A 15281-nucleotide genomic window follows, 5' to 3' on the forward strand; every position below is an offset into this window, starting at 1 on the left:
ATAAAATCGAATGTTAATTCTACATGGTGTTAAGTAAGAAATGACTTCTTCCCTATCTTCTTGGTATTGTGCATTTTATGTTTATGTAAAGGTCTTCATACATGCCCTTTTTTCCCCTACGGTTTGTCTCCCTACAAGTACTCATCAATTTGGATCTCTCTACTTCCTAACCACTGGATACCACCAATCTCTCACCTCATTCATAATCCTTCTACAGGACTCTGGCCATGAATCTTGGTAGCATTCTGCACACAACTTTTCAACATCTCCAATTTCTCCCATTATCAGTGTTTCCTTATACAAAGTAATACATGCCTTATGCACATATATTTTTGCTTCTACTAATGGGGTGCTTTTATTTACCAGTAGTCTAGCTAAATCTTTCATCTACACTGCAACTGCTCAATTTTATTACTGCACATTTAGTCTTTGCTTGATAATCCAGTGAGTCCCAAGGGCACTAAAAATGTTCAACCTCTTCTATGTCCTGACCCCTCCAATTTGCACTTCAAAAACATTTCATGTTACTCCATACATTTTTTAACACCAAGGATATCATGCATTCCATACAAGGTAGCAGTGAATCCCCTAACAATTTTTTTTTTCTAAATAGCCACTTTCCTAACTTCTTTTCCCCATTTCTGACTTAGCACTTATCTTAAGCTGCTTTACCTACACTGATTTCCAGTATTCACTTAATTCTGCTCTTCCACATTTCTCACTCTTCCTCTGATTCTGCTGTTACCAGTATTTAGTAGTTAACAGAGACCTTTTCCGCAATCTACTGTAGCTTAATATTTAATTGCACACATCCAGCTTAATATTTAATTGCACACATCCTTATACTTTGCCCAGCACTCAAATTTTTTGTATTTACAAATTCTGATCTTAAACACAAATCTACTGGAAAATAAGGAACTTACTTCAGGGTATAGGAAATGTAAGACATCTAAAAAGTATCAAATCCTTCTGAGCAGTACTGCACAGGTAAATCTTGTTCATTAAGAAGTACACTATAGAAACTGCTAACACAAATTTTGTACCTTAAAATATGCATAATTTGCTAGACAGTCTCCCTCTTCAGCAAATGACAGAGATGAGAATTTAATAAAATGTACAGTATTTACAATGGTAATTAAGCCATCTCCATAGAATACCACATAGACTTACATTTGTAATTCAATAAAACAATTCTTTGGTATTTAAGCCAGCAACTCTTCAGTAGCATCTAGTATTCAAGAGAGGACTTTTACAATATTGTAACACTACACATTAAGAGCATCTTTTTTGATTACCTTAAACAATTTTGACAATAGATTGAACAAAATTGATTTACTTGAATGTACTGTACAAAGATTATGAAAAGAAAAATTTGAAAAAAAGCTTATAAAATGCAGCTCTGATAATACTAGTTAAAAAATCTGATTGAAAAACTGATAAAGTTGAAATGGCATGGAATTGTGGTTCCCAAATAAAACACTTACTTGATAGTACAATACCTTGTACAAGTAATATTCTTGTAAACAAGGCCCACCTACTTTCACTGTCCTATGAGGTTCCCTTACCTCTTGTTACTCACAAAAGATGTTCTTGCTTTACCTAACATTTTGATTTCAACCAGCTCTTCTAACCAATGTGTTTCCAATACCTTCCTTTTCTCACAATGACCAGTCACCTCCTATGCCCAACCCAACTCCTGATTTTTTAAAAATCAAAGTGAATTACCTGGTAACAAAGGTGTCCCCCCCCTCCCCAAAAAGCTCCTGCATCATGTTCTTTCCTTCTTTTCTCTCATAACAAATATATACATATATCTCATAATTACTTCTCTTACACAAAGTTGTACTGTACATGACCTACATATTCTTTATGTGCCACAACATAAGTTGACTTGACAAAAGTTCTAAAGTGAACTCTCAAACTGATGTCTTCCCTTATAAGTACTATAATACTCATATGCTAGACAAAAAAATTGGAAAGTAGCCAAGCCACAATTAGCAGTTATGTTTAATTAAAGTTACTCAGTAGCATAATGGCATAGCATTCATTTTGATTCTACATCAGTTATATGAGTCAAATATATTAAAACCAGTTGTCTAGTTTAACTACCTAATTATAATTATAATAATATAAAAGTTACATCAACCCTGCAGCCTTACATATTCATTGCAGTCCCAATACCAAAATCTCTTACATCAAAGCAACAATTTATTCTCACTGTTTAGTCAATAATCAAATATGATCTCTGGCTTATCTTCTTAGAAAGGCATTCACAACTCCCTCAGACAACTGTACTGAAATACTATTTACCTACTTGTTTAACTACACACTGATCTATTGTAAATCAAGTTGTACTGTTTTACTTGCATTACTTCAGCCTGTCCAATATAAACATCTTTCATCTTTTAACACATATAACATCACATGAACATAAATTTTTATAATTTAACTTCTGTTTGAGCAAAAACTGAAATTGCAACAGTAATTAAATATAATATCAATTATGATAAAAATCTATGACAACATTTAGAAAATTTACAGAAACCCAATTAATTTATGCTTAGACATACCATATACAGTAATATAATGTTTAGCTCAATCCTGAATTGACCATAAAATATACTGTACAGCTCAACCTGAATTGAGAAAAAACACAAGCTACAATGTTGCAGATTTTACCAGTGACAGACTAGAGTTTCTAACTATCCTATAAGGCTTTGAGGAATTTGCAAAAAGCTGAATAAGTTTTGGTGCTATTGACAATCCCTGTAAAACCTGAGTTAATCCATTTAAAACCTGAGATTCATTTCAAAATCAGAACTAAGATACTGACATTCTTTTTCTGCTAAAATGAATTTGTGCACAGCATAAGTATTATGATCAATATGGTCAACAGACTGCAAAAATGCTATCATTCATGTTACCACAAACTTGATATTCTTGCATGATATTTAAGAAACAGAGACTTAACAACACAACAGTGAAATAAAGAAAAAAAATATGTGTAATCTCTCTATAATCACTAGAAATAGCTGAAAATTAAAAAAAATATGTTACAAAAGTATTACTGTAGGCTATATGTAATTTGTCACTGGAGCCCCCACTTTCCTCCTGGATCTGTAACTACGTTAGCTCTATGTAATAAAAAAAAAAAAGTAAGTTAGAAAATGCTAATCTTTGTGCCTTCCACACTCATTTTCATGTGCTGGATTGCAATGAGATCATTAGTGATGAAAAACTGGTGCTCCTAAAAAGTTCAGAGAAGTGAAGAAATGCTTTTCTTCGTTATCAACAACACGGCCTCTTTGGCAGAACTGTCCTCAAGGCATGGCTCACTGGAATCCAAGGAGATCCTTGGCTGTAATCCAGAATCCCACCATCACAGATAAAGGGTGGATGATATAAAATGCCTTGATTATTCACAAAATCTTTCAGAAATATTTTTCATATTCTTGCAGATCTTGGGAGCATCTGACGAATTTCCTGTACAAAACATGAAAGACTGTTGAAACACTATGACACTTTACATTCAACTCTCAAAAGTTAGACCTTAGATATTAATCTTATAACCCTTACTGTGCAGAATATCAAAATTATATAAGTATTAGCCAAGCCGCCCATGAAAATGGATGAGGTGATAGATTAAGACATACACAACCCACCACAGACAGTGATTATGAGTGTTTGCAACTAAATTTACTTATAAATATTGTATGGATGGAAATGAAATGGCTGCAGTTCAATAAATGAAATGTTTGTAAGAAAAGGTTGATCTTGAGAGGGCGAGGGACATTTTCAGCCTCAGCATGCATGGTACTATAATTAATGTGTCAAATTCAGTGAAAGATTTTGGATTGAAACTTAGAGCATTAGAAAAATCTGCCTACGAATGTTAAAACATGACATAAGAATAAAATAACATGAAATTTTTTTTTATGCAGTGTTGTCCCTTGAGTGCCTTTTTGAGGGAAAGGGGCAAAATTCTAAACATAATCAGTAAACTTGATTTATATGTTCAATGTTACCTGCAGAAGTGACTAACTTATTGTATGCTGGTAACTTTGATGCTTCTACCTAGTCATAAAAAAAATTAGCTATCTCTGGTGAGCCAATAACTAACAGTACTCTATGAAATTGACTGTATGTTAAGTACTGTGTTTTAGTTCTGCTTAAACTTTATTGTTTCTCATTCTCATTTCCTACAGTACTGTAAGTACACAACAATACCTAAGAAAGGTAAAAATCAGTAGTGTTTTTTCCTACTAACCTCAGATTATTGACTGTTCTGATACTGACGACTGAGAAGGTGTCACTAATCCTGAGATCAAAAACTTTGAATATTGCACAGCAAAGCCATTGACAAAACTCGTTCAGTTAAGGAATGAATACATATGAAACTGTGTTACTAGAGAAGGATTTTAGGTCCCTGCAGCAATGGTTACCTTTCATACACTTTTAAACAGGTAATCTACCAAAAACTGGAAAATACAGGAGTACCCTCTTATCACACACACAATACACTTCTATGAATTGCCTTCATTTTGTTGGAAAAGTATTCTCGCATATTAACAGGAACTTGAAATGTCTTCAAGTTGGGAAACAGTGACCCAAGCAACAATTTTATCATCCTGAGGGTCTGATAACTCCTTGGCCCACATGTTGTTTGTCACCTACAAAATGGAAACAGTTTCATCATACACTGCAGTGACTTTACATTTTCATGGACAATTCTGCGTTAAGATAAGAACGTATTGTTATTATCTCCGGGTTATAGAGTTAACTATTTTCAGAGCTGACTTATATATACTGTAGTGTATGAGACATTTTGAGTCTTAGCATCCCAGATACTATACCTCTTTAGAACCCTTGAAACGTCTGCCCAAGGCTGTTCCCACAGAACATTATAAACATTTATATTTAGTGACTGCTACACCAGTGCCAAGAAGATACCTTGTGGTAGGGGTGTAAGGATACTACCACTGTAGGTCCTGCATGTTGTAAAAGGCGACTAAAAGGACAGCTGCTGCCTTGCAGCCTTACTTTTTAGTGCTAGGCCCACCGCCGATAACTGTGGAAACTGCTACCTTGCAGTCTTACCCGATGTTGTATGAAATATGAATGAGGCTAGGGCGTTCCCTGTAAGCGACGTGCGTCAGAATCCCCCTACTGGCGTGATAAATGGGCGAGGGGTGCTGCAGGGTTCACGACTACGGCCAAAGAAGTTGGTGAAAGAGTGGAAGATTAGAACAAGTACGTAGAATGTTGGTACTCTAACAGGGAGACTGAGGAGATAGTAGATGTGATGGAGAGGAGGAGGATAGATTTCTTCTGTGTGCAGGAGACTAGGCGGAAAGGGAGTGGAACTAGAGAGACAGGAAATGGGTATAAGCTTTATTACAGCGGGTCACGAGAGGGAAGAAATGGAGTTGGAATTATTGTAAGTAACAACTAGAAGGAAAAAGTGGTAGAAGTAGAGAGTAAATGATAGGCTTTTAAAGATTCCAATAATAATACGGGACAAAGTAGTAAATATAATATCAGCATATGCTCCTCAGATGGGGTGCCAAGAGCAAGAGAAAGAATTATTTAGACAAGAGTTTGAGACTGTCATTAGTACAATGAGGGAGGAGGAGAAACTAATAATAGGAGCTGATATGAATGGCAGGGTGGGAAAGAGAAGAGATGGGTATGAGGAGGTGCAGAGAGGCCATGGGTTTGGAATTAGAAATGAAGATGGGGATTGTGTATATTGGAGATGGCTCAGAGTTTTGAATTGGCGTGTATGAACACATGGTTTCAGAAGTTGGATAAGTACTTGATAACGTACAAAAGTGGAGGAGTGAAAAGCCAAATAGATTACATCCTGATTAGAGGAGCTGACAAAAGCAATGTCTTCTTCTTTTGACCTTATCAGTCCCACTGTATAGCAGGGTTGGCTGCTCGAGTCAACTTTCTCCATCTGTTTCTATTCCTAGCATCATCTTCCCCCAGTCCCACCTCACCCATATCCCTCCTCACCATATCCATCCATCTGATCTGTTGATGCCCCACACTCCTCCTCCCCATCACTGGCATGTTCTTAGCTCTCTTGATTGGTTCCACCTCCTCTCTTCTTATTACATGGCCACAGTATCTCAAACGAGCTTCCCCAGCCTTCTCCTTTACATTACATATACCACACATTCTTCTTATATCTTGGCTCTCCCTTCTTTCCAGTAGTGATATTCCAGCAATCCATCTCACCATCCTCATCTCGTTCTTTCCAACAGTCCCTCCTCTTTCCTCTTAAGTGCCCAGGTTTCTGCCCAATATAATAGTACGGGCCTGATAACCATCTTATAAATCTTCATTTTGAGCTTTAATGGCATTTTCTTGTTTAAAACAACTCCAGTTACTTCTCTCCATGCTTCTTTGACTCTGTCTCACTACTTTCTCAGTACCTCCCTCTTCTGTTATTACTGATCCCAAATAGTTAAACTCATTGTTCTGCTTTAGCACTGTACCATCTTCCACTTGAATGTTTACTTCTTCATGTCCTTCTTTACTACTAGTCATTAGCTCTGTCTTTCCAATGTTCACTTTAAATCCTTTCCTTTCTAGGGCTCTTTTCCATGCTAAAAACCTTACTTGCAGTTCTTCTTCTGTGTCTGCTATAATGACTAAATCGTTAGCAAACAGATCCCAATGTCCATTGTTGTTCCTTAATTCTGATGTCAGTGCGTCTATAATGACGAGGAACAAGAATGGACTCAGAGCTGATCCCTGATGGAGGCCCACCTCCACAGGGAATGTCTCGGTCTCCCCGTATTTTGTTTGTACAGTAGTTCTTGCACCCTCATACATCTTGGACAAAAGCAATGTGATGAACCTTAAAGTGATCTTGGGAGAAGCATGTGTTAAACAACATAGGCTGGTGGTGATGGATTTGAAAATGAGGAGGAAACCCTAAAAAGAGAAAGAGAAATAGGAGATCAAGAATTAAGATTTGGGAACTTAGAGGAGAAAAGGGGGAGCAATTGGACAGGGTAACAGAGTTGAAAATATGTGGGCAGACATGAGAGAAATATGTGTGGGGGAAGCAGAGGAACTGGTGGGAAAAACCAGCGGATATGGAGAGTCGAGAGGAGAAAAGTGGTGGTGGAATGGAGAGGTGCAAGAATCAATTGAAAGAAAACCAAAAGCATTTAAGAACTGGAAAGCAAGGCATGCACAGGATGCAGAGGAATGGTACCGAAAAGAGGAAAGAGATGCGAGGAGGAGGGTAGGTATGGCTATTGGAAGGGCAGCAGAGCAGTTGAATGAAAGGCTAGGAACAAGAGGAGAAAAATCAAGATTTCAAACTTGAGGAAAAGTCAGAGACAGGATTTGGGTAAGATGGAAATATATTGTATAGGGGTGAAGACATTAATGAGAGAGGGAGAGAGTATTTTGCACAACTTTTAAATACTGAAAATGAAAGAGAGGAGATGGGGGACGCACAGAGGGTGGAGGGACCATTGATGGAGATACAGGATAGAGAAGTGAAGAGAGCATTAAGTAAAATGAAAAATGGTAAAGCACCAGGTCCATCAGTTCCAAATTGAAATGATTAAATTACTAGGTACAGAGGGGCAGAAATGGATGCTGGATTTATTAAAAGTTATATGGGAAGAGGAAGAAATGCCAAGGGACTGGGAAGAGAGTCTAATGGTATATATATACAGGCAGATGGGAGACGTCATGGAGTGTAGTAACTACAGAGGAATTAAACTAACAGGGCATGGATTGAAAGTTTTAGAGAGGATACTGGATGAGAGATTAAGAGAAAATTGTAAAGATCGGGAAACAGCAGTATGGATTCGTGAGAGGAAAAGGGACGGCGGATGCCATCTTCATAGTAAGACAGCAACAGGAAAAGAGGCTAGAGGGAAAAGAGGCCCAGGAGCTTTATTGTGCATTCATAGACCCTGGAGAAAGCATACGATAAAATCCCAAGAGAAGTGATGTTATGGTGTTTGAGGAAGAGGAAAGCCCCAGAAAAGTTTATTTAGGCTGGTCGAGATGATATATTAGAGAACGAGCACAAAAGCAATAACAGCAGTTGGGGAAACAGAAAACTTTGAAGTTAGTGTTGGATTACACCAGGGGTCAGCATTAAGCCCATTTTTGTTTGTGCTGGTCATGGATGTGTTGAGTGAAGAGATCAGGAATGAAGTGCTGTCGGAGTAGTTGTACACTGATGATCTGGTGATTACTGCTGAAGATGAGGAGGACCTACAGAGAAGGGTTGGAGAGTGGCAGGAGTCTTTAGAGAGGGGTGGCTTAAGGGTGAGTGTGAATAAAACAGAGGTTTTAGTGAGTACTAGGGAAGACAGAGGCAATAGTAATACAAGAAAGAAGAGGCTCAATTATTAAAGAGGTGGAAAAGTTTCAATACTTAGGATCTACTTTAAGCCAAGAGGGAAGATGTGAGGCTGAAGTGGACAGTAGGATAAAAGCAGCGTGGGGGAAGTGGAGAGATGTAGCTGGAGTTGTATGTGATAAGAAAATACCAATCAAGTTAAAAGTCAAGATCTATAGCACAGTGATAAGACTATTGTTAATGTATGGATCAGAAACATGGGCTCTAAGAAGAAAAGAGGAAGTAAAGCTTGAGAGAACAGAGATGAGAATGCTGAGGTGGATTATGGGAATATTGCTGCTTGAGAGATTGGAAAATGATGAAATAAGAAGAGCATGCTTAGTAAAATAACAGAGGTGATAAGAGTGTCACAATTGAGATGGTATGGGCATGTGTTACGGATTGATGATGAGGAGGGAGTGAAGAGGGCTTGGGAAGAACCTGTTAGAGGAAGAAGATCGAGAGGGAGACAGAGAATTAGATGACGAGGTAAAGTGAAGGAAGATATGGAGAGAAGAGGTTTGGTGGAGGATGATGCCTCTGTTAGAAGGCAGTGGAGAAGGGGCATGGGGCAACCGACCCCTTAACATTGGGATAACGATGGGAAAGAAGACACCAGTGCCAAGAAGATAAGTGAAGCTTACAGAATTAAACTATTATGAACATTTTCTGAGGTGTGTGGGACCCCAGAGCATCATTTCTGGCTGAGTAGGACACGATTCACAACAAAACCAGTAAACCTGATTTATAAGTCCAGAGGCTACCTGCAAGGAGTGGCTAACCACCTGGATACTGGCAACTCTCATGCCTCTACACTAGTTGTAAAAAACCTGAGCTATCTGTATATAACCAGGAGCTGACATTTTGTCAAATAAAGTATGCAGCTGTAATGTTTACTTAAATTTTAGTTTCTGACTCCTATTTTTACAACAGTACTATATGCCCACAATATTTAAAAAAAACTTAATATTAGCAATGTTTTTTTCACACTAAACTCAAAAATGATTTATTCTGATTATGAGTACTGAGGTGTACTAATCCTGAAATTAAAGACAGTGAACTTTGCACAGCAAGGGCCAGTGAGAACACTTCACCAGTGAGGAATGACTATTTTATTATATGAAACTATGTTACTATGGAAAGATTGTAGGTCATTACAGGAATAGTTACCTTCGTATAATTTTCAACATTCATACAATCTGAAATATTAACTTATTAACATGGTAAAACTGGAAAATACAGTACTACCCATTTATCACACCCATTACACCTCCCTGACTTACCTTCATGTTGGAGTTACAGTATAGTACTTTTACAAATCTGACAGCAACTCCAATGACTTGCAGCACTGAAGTATCATCCTAAGGTTCTGCTAACTCCTTGGCGCACACAGTTCAGCACTAGTATATTCCTGTTGGCTACCTGAAAATTAGCACAGATTCATCATGCACTGCAGTAAATTTACCCTTTTATGGATTATTCTAAATTATACTATACTAAAAATGTCTTGTTACAACTTTGGATTGTAAAGAATTGACTAGTTCAAGTTGACTTGTAACTAGGCTATTTAAGTTTAATGTAACTCAAGTACTGTAGAGTGCATTTAAAATCTGAGATGGCTAAATCTGCCCTAATGTGATGGAAAACTTTTAAAAATTGGGAGTGAGAAGGTTGTCAAGGTGTAACAGGATGAAAACCTTGTAGTAGCACTATGACACAATAGTTAGCAGAGGGTGGAAAGTAAAATGGAAGCAAGAGAAAATTAATGGAGGTGCAGCTAGAGGCCAAAGGGAAACTGTGAAGAATCTTAAGTAATGCCTATAGTGCACAGCATGAGGTGCACTGACAGCATAACCCCCCTGGGTTCTTTACCTGAAAGAGGTTTCATGTATTGAGGAAACTTATTTTAGTGTATGAAAGGAGTTCTGAAAGCAAGTTTTTTTTCCTTTCTGGAAGCGTTTTCTGAAGGGTCATACACCAATTTTTATTACAGTACTACAAGCACACAATATTGCTTCAGAATGCTAAGTATTAACAATTTCTTCAAGACGTGACCACTGAAGTTGCTGAGATCTGACGTAATGCATTTTGCACGTTAAAATCCAGTGACAAAACTCTTACTAGTTGAGGGTGGGCCATTCATTAAATGAAACTGTGTTCCTGACTCGTATTTTTAGCCACTGCAGCAATGAGTACCTTTCATACACTTTTAAACATCAGGTTATCTAGACCACACATTTGGAAAATATAGTGCTATCCTCTTATTACACGCTTGACACTTCCATGATGTACCTTCAAGTTGTTGAAGTTACAGTACTTTCACACATCTAAGTGATTCAAAATGACTTCAAGTTGGGAAACAGTGACCAAAGCACTGAAGTTACCATCCTGAGGTTATCTGCTGACTCACTGTCACACATTTTGCTATCACCTGCAAAATGGAAGAGATTCACCATACACCATGTGCAGTGAAATTTACCCTTTCAAAGATAATTCACTGTTAGGCTAAAATGTCTTGCTATTACTTCTGAATTACTGAGAATTGACGAGTTTCAGAGTTGGCCAGACACTGGGATATTTAACCCTTATTGGACAGGCATGATCATGTGAGGCATAATAATAGCTCTACAGTGTGGAGAGGGCCGCCTCTGGTGAGAATCAATATTTCACGCCATGCAATTTGAAAGAATTTTGAATGAATTTTGCAGGAAGAGTGTTCAAATCATTTCAATGGGCCATAAACCACTTATGACAACTCTTACAGCAACATTAGTAACTATAATACAGGACAGAGGGAGATCAGTGTGACCTGGGTAATATACACTTGCTCATAAATATACCAAGGATTGCTGTTGGCTTTAGTTTTTATCATTTATGATAGTATGCCAGCTATATCTGTAATTTTGCAAACTTAAGTACAAAGAAATATTAGACAAAATATGAATACAGTACTGCACTAAAAGGTACTGCATCTCTCCATCTCTGTATATCTCTTAAATATAAATATTTTACCACAGACATGCTCAGAATTTGTTACTGATTTCAGTTCTTATCTGTTATGATGTCTTGTGAGCTGTAATCATAATTTTACAAAATAAAAAAAATAATTGTTAGAAAAACCATGCAGATCTGCCATTTCTTTGATGCTGGTCTTTTTCATTTCACAATCTCTTCATGGAGTGGATGCAGAGCAGGGAGACAGGTTGGTGTGAGAAATCTGACTGTGAAAAACAGCTGAACTAACCTTTCCTAGAAAGCTGTATCCTAACCTAACCAGAACTTACCTTCCTAACCTAACTTAGGGTGCTGTGCCCTGACCTTGCCACAGGGGCTTTGCCTCCCCTGGACCCCACAATTACCACTGAACATAGGAAAGCAGATCCGTGGGACTAAATTTCTGTTCCAACATGTGGTCTAACATTGGCTATGACCTAACCAAAAATTTTGACCTAACCTTTCCTAGGGTATTGTGCCCTGACCTAACTAGAATTTACCTTCCTAACCTGACTTAGGGCATCATGCCCTAGCATGGAGTAACACTTTGAGGTATTAGGTTCAAATTACCAGTGCCTACCCGTCTCCCTTCCCTGCATGCTACCCCCTCTCCATTTGCGTAAGATACTCTTTCCCACCCTGACCTGGGGGGGGGGGGAATAAAGTCCCTGTTGGCCAAACTTCAACTCGCCTTCCAATGTGTGCTGCAAATCTTACAGATATGCAAGAGTGCACCTTAGTGATGTCATATTTACTTGACTACAATTTGCAAGGATAATGACAAGAGAAAACTAGTTTTAGAATGCTAGTTTTGATAAATCAAAATTTCCCGTCACATGCAAGGTAGAGAACTTTACGTACTGAACAAGAATTTAAAGTAATATTTTGTCACTCAGCTGTAATTTAGCTGTAAATTATCCTAGAACTGGTGTGTTAAACCCTTTCGAGAATAGCTAACAGTAAGGGGGACCCGTTAGGAATTTGGGGTTTTTGGTCGGGTAAATAACTTGGGAAAAGGTTTGAGTACCTTATTGTTGTATTTCCTGTTATATATGCCATTTGGAACATGAAAAACAAGCGTAAAAAGAAGGGCAAATAAATGGATAGTGGGAGCCATTCCAAAGGCTAGCTTTCGATTCACCAATCAGCAGCTGCCGGTTTTCTGTGTTTAGCGAGAGCTGCGAGACTGGCAACTGACGTTTTCCCGTCGAGTTATTTTACTTGCTGAACAAGAATTTAAAGTAGCGATTACCTCTTGCTAGAACTTACGAGCTTGCCAGGAGTCTTTAAAAATGTAGATAAGGCGCGCAGCACCGTTCTGCCACGGCGACCTGTAGAGGCCACTCAAGTTGAAAGCGGAAATGGCAACGTTTTGTTTCCCGTTTACGAAAGCTTCGAATAGTGTGCAGTGGAGCTAGACTATGGCAACTGACATTTTTCTATGTTATTTTACTTGCTTTACAAGAGTTTAAGGTAATATTTTGCTGGTCGGTTGCTGCTAAACTGTAATATACCGTTGAGCTGTGTGCGACCCACTGGTACAGACATGCTGTTTTCAAGGGTCAATTACATTTTAGTTACAGCCGACCGACAAAATATTATTCTGAAATCTTGTTCAGCAGGTAAAATAACATAGGAAAACGTCAATTGCCATAGGCTAGCTCACCGCGGACAGCCGGCTTAGAATTACCCATGCAAAAATGAAACTTAGCCTAACTACTAAGCTAAAGACAGAGGCCAGCGCCTAATTCACTTCCTTGCAAAAACCATTCTAGTAGCCTAAGCTATACATAACCTCAGCCTATTTGTCTGATTCTTAAATATCAAAATTAACCAAATAATGGTTAAAGTACGCTTCAGGTCCGAACTCCAATTCCAGAGTAGGGCTGGTACTAAACACAGCGAAAGAGTGATTCATCTACATTGTTTTGCTGCGTTTAGTACTAGCCCCCGAGGGATCGAATGTATTTTGCCGTGTTTACTACTAGCCCCTGGGGGATCAAATGTCCCTTCAAATTTCCCTAAGTGTATTTTGCAAAACAAACTTAAAAAAACCCTAAATTATTTACATATATCTTATATTTTATTGTGATAAATATTAGTTTGCAAGAATTGTGTAGAAATCATATTTTCAATTTTTTTTTATTAAGAATCGAAAGATAAAAAAAATTGAGTAGGGTTGTTCGGACCAGAAACGAAGATTATCCCAAACAGATCATAAAAAGTGTTAATCTGATAATCAAGACTACTAAATGAAGGCGTAACCTTGGAGACCTGGGAGGCCTAGCCAAGGCTCGGCTACCTTAAGCTGCTAAACAAACATTCGTTACAAAGGCAATGGATTCCCAAAACTTACAATTTAAAAGAATTTTGAAGCTGCTAGATCTTACTAAGAACAATCACTTATAACACACCCTTAAATGAAAAGTGTTGAACACTTCTAGGCTATATACCTCCTCAAAACAAGCAAATAAGGCCGCCTGGCTTTGAAGATTTTATCTTTGGCAAAAGCAAAAATTGCAGATTTAAAGCCGAAAATTGGAGAAAAAATGAGCAACCAGCGTATGGGAGAAGGGCATAAATACTAGAAGTACATCTCAATACATCAAATCAATAAATAACGCTTACCTGTAAATCGTTACTGCCAAGAGAAATACAGTACACTGGAAGAGATTTATTTTGGCGAAAATGACGAACAACATTGTAACTGGCAAGTGGCAACTGAGGGTTACGTCTGTTTACACTAGATTTAAACAAAATGTGCATTTTAAAATCTAAGCATTGTTTTAGTTTCTGTGGGTAGTTAATGATAATACAAATAGTGGTTAACACACCCATTTTAAAATTATTAGCTAGCAGCTTTACTGGTGAAGAAACAAAGGGAAAAATTGCCAATTTATTCAAAATAGTAACTGGCAACTTAACCCAACTGATACTGCAGTAATTTAAACAAAGGGCATTATTTTGTTATATATACATAGATATACACACTAAAGTGAATGAAGATATATTATATGCTACTTGTAAGTAATATTCAACGAGAAAACATTATCAAATTACGTTTTAAAACATTAGCTAGCTACATATAAAGCAACACCTTGCCCCCAAAAACTAGTGTTATTTAGTTTAAATAAATGTTTAAATTTTTAAAATAAAAACTAAGAAATTAACTAATTATATATAAAATGAATAACTAAAATTATAAATGGTATAGTTATGCAGATATTTATGAGAACGAGGAACACTACTAAGGGTTTTGCAAAACAAGCCTTGGTAAACAACGAAACCGGGTTGGAGGGGAATTCAAAAATAGCTGTATCGTGAAAGCACAAGACGAAAGCTGTAAAAAAATGTTATCATCAGTCAGAGATAAGACTTTTAGTGATTAAAATTACAACAAGAGAGAGAGAGAGAGAGAGAGAGAGAGAGAGAGAGAGAGAGAGAGAGAGAGAGAGAGAGAGAGAGAGAGAGAGAGAGAGAGAGAGAGAGAGAGAAATATTATAGAACGCCTTTAAATGTACGTTTTCTACTATACTACTTTAAAAGAATACCACAGAAAGGAAAAGTTTATGGTATACTATAATAAAATAAGGAACTTTGCTCTTTATCTTTGTTAGTTAGCTTTAATGGTATACCAAGCTACCTACCGCTTTAATGTTTCACTTCTCACAAGAAAAAGATGTAATGATAATAGCCATGGCTGGCTATATAAAATTATAAAAATGAGTTAATATTGGAAATCCGAATTATCTTGGAAAAACACTACGAGTCCCTTTCTTCCCGAGATTCGTCTTTTTTCAGTTGGCACCAAATCAGCTTTTACTTATAAGTTCTCTATCTCAGATCACATCAGAGACCGTAAGTACGGTTTGAAATTGTATTCCCTTGATTTAATAATAAAAAAACT

General features: G+C 37.4%; 1 long non-coding RNA gene across 1 annotated transcript; it reads right to left on the minus strand.

The window, feature by feature from the left end:
* Nucleotides 1-916: 916 nt before the first annotated feature.
* On the minus strand, nt 917-14087 carry LOC136832081 (uncharacterized). Its single transcript, XR_010851044.1, has 3 exons — nt 14003-14087; nt 9664-9802; nt 917-3483 (listed from the first exon to the last, which is right to left on the minus strand). It is a non-coding gene; the product is annotated as an uncharacterized lncRNA (long non-coding RNA).
* Between the last annotated feature and the right edge of the window lie 1194 nt (nt 14088-15281).

This window comes from Macrobrachium rosenbergii, chromosome 49 (genome assembly GCF_040412425.1).
Source record: "Macrobrachium rosenbergii isolate ZJJX-2024 chromosome 49, ASM4041242v1, whole genome shotgun sequence".
In the NCBI taxonomy this organism is placed as follows: Eukaryota; Metazoa; Arthropoda; class Malacostraca; order Decapoda; family Palaemonidae; genus Macrobrachium; species Macrobrachium rosenbergii.